We start from the raw sequence: 2235 nt of genomic DNA on the forward strand, positions 1-2235 counted from the left end.
AAGATGAATGGGGGCCTATTTGGCAAGAAATAAGCGATGATTTTGATAATTCCCTTCCCCTTGAGTAGGAAGACTTAAGGGGAAAAAAATTTATCGTTTGGGATGGTAATTACCGTTTGAAAACTTAGATGTCCTATTAAAAACATGTGAGTGATTTCTTTTTTGTTTAATGTAAAGTTGACTTGTATTACTCTATGCTTTCTAATTTTCTTTTTTGTTGTTGTAGAATTTTCAATGATAAAGTGGAGACATTGTTCTGTCAAGTGTCAATTTGTCTATGTTGATAGAAGTGGAGAGGGGGAGCTTATTCTAGCTTTGCACTCTCAAAATGAGTAGGCAGATTTTTTGTTTTGAAAGTTATTGCTATTACTTTTTCAATGTCATTCTCTTGCCATTTAATTTAAGATATTGTGGTTTAGGATTGGTAGAACCACTGTGAGCACAAATTTTGGGCAGGAGATCTTCTTGTTCCAAAAATTGGCTATGGCAAGCAAAGATTCTTTAATGAAAGACTTTACCCAAGATTGGGTTCGATGGATAGAGGTAGAGCTTGCTTGTGAGAAGAAGGCATCTAAAGGGAGTTGGTACAACGCTCCTGCTCTTTTATTAGCAATGCTCATATGGAAGGTATATTTTTTTGCCTTAAAGTACACTTTTTATGTAATTTCTAAAGCTTGACATTATTTTGTAAAATCTTACTTTTTTTTTCATTTGCTCTACAAAAGGAAAACTTTGACTTGTCTCTTATCAAAGAGATGCAAGAGATCAATGATCCCTCGATTTCACTGCCAGAAAAGGAAATGGTTTCTCGAGGAAGAGTATAAAAAATATTCAAAGAAAGAGCTTATAAGGTAAACACTTTCTCTTCTCACCGTTCATGTTTGAATTTCTACAAAATTGTAAGTTGACATGTCATTTGAATTTGATTGAAAAATTGATTTGATTTGATCTCGTGCTAATGCAACATAGATGTTGGCCATTTCCAACCCCGCCAATGGCCAAGGGTTCTTCTCTTTGTTATTTAACTTCAATTGGATAAGAGAAAACGATCAAGTGGGCTTTACAAGAGACAAGGTCCACTCTTCGGCAACTTCTAAAATGTCACCAGAGAGGTAATAATTTTTGGATAAAAAATACACATGAAATCATCAAATGAATCAATGCATTTATGGTTTGTTTATTTTTTGCTCTATAGGACAAAGGAAATATTGCACTCTTTGATGCATTGCCGTGTAGATGATATTACTTCTCAACGTTATATTAGTGCAATGAAATTTAGAATGTACTTGCGTAAAGAGTGGTATTGGGGAAGTATCTTGAAGCAATGCTTGAGGATCAAAGGGAAAATGATTGAAGAAATCCCGGAGGGCTTTGAAGCATGGTTTCATCACCAATTGAGGGACCACATTGATAAAGCTTTTGTGGGGCTTTGGAGTAAGCTCAACACAAAAGAGTCGGATGAAAAAATTCTAGAGCTTATGGAATCTTCGAGGAGAGTATTATTCAGGTAATACAATTGATATGTTTATGGTTGTTATTCTATTTTTTACTTAGAGTTTGTATAATAAATAAGTCACTTAGGAAAGGAGCTCAAATAAAGTTAACTGCATTTTATGTAGATGGCTAATTCAGCTTTACGATCAATCTTTGTTGGAGAATTTGCCAATTGCTGTTGAAAGTTGGAGGGACCTCTCTTGTGAGGAGTGTATGTATCCACTATGGATGAGAGATTATGGTTTGATTGCTTGGGAAATTGAGTATTGCCCTTGGTGGCTAGATTACACTCGAGGCACCTACCCACGTGATGAAGGGAACTTATATAAAGGTTATTTTTGGCATTTATAAAAACTACAAAATTGTTAAAGTGCTCATACTATTTAGATTATGTTTGTGAGAAATATATTTTTGTTTGCTTTAGAGCACGTTCTTGAAAGAAATGAAAATGGTATTGAGGAGATTGGCTCAGCTTCCAAGAAAGCCACCTCTTCGAAAAGAGTAAACAATAGTACAATCTCCTCTATAAAGAAACGATTGGATTTTGTTAGATCCAAGAAGCCCAAGAAGTCTCCCAAAAAGAACCAAAAAGGTGCTCAAGGCTCCATAGGTAAACTTGCTTGTATAGATATTTAGCTGTCACTTTCTTTCTACTAAACAATTCTTGATGAAATATTTTTTTTTCTGATTAGGCAGTGCCTTCCATAGATTGTGATGTGACCGTTATTGACAATATGCTAG

This window comes from Adiantum capillus-veneris, chromosome 17, assembly GCF_014529385.1.
Source record: "Adiantum capillus-veneris isolate H3 chromosome 17, ASM1452938v2, whole genome shotgun sequence".
Classification (NCBI taxonomy): Eukaryota; Viridiplantae; Streptophyta; class Polypodiopsida; order Polypodiales; family Pteridaceae; genus Adiantum; species Adiantum capillus-veneris.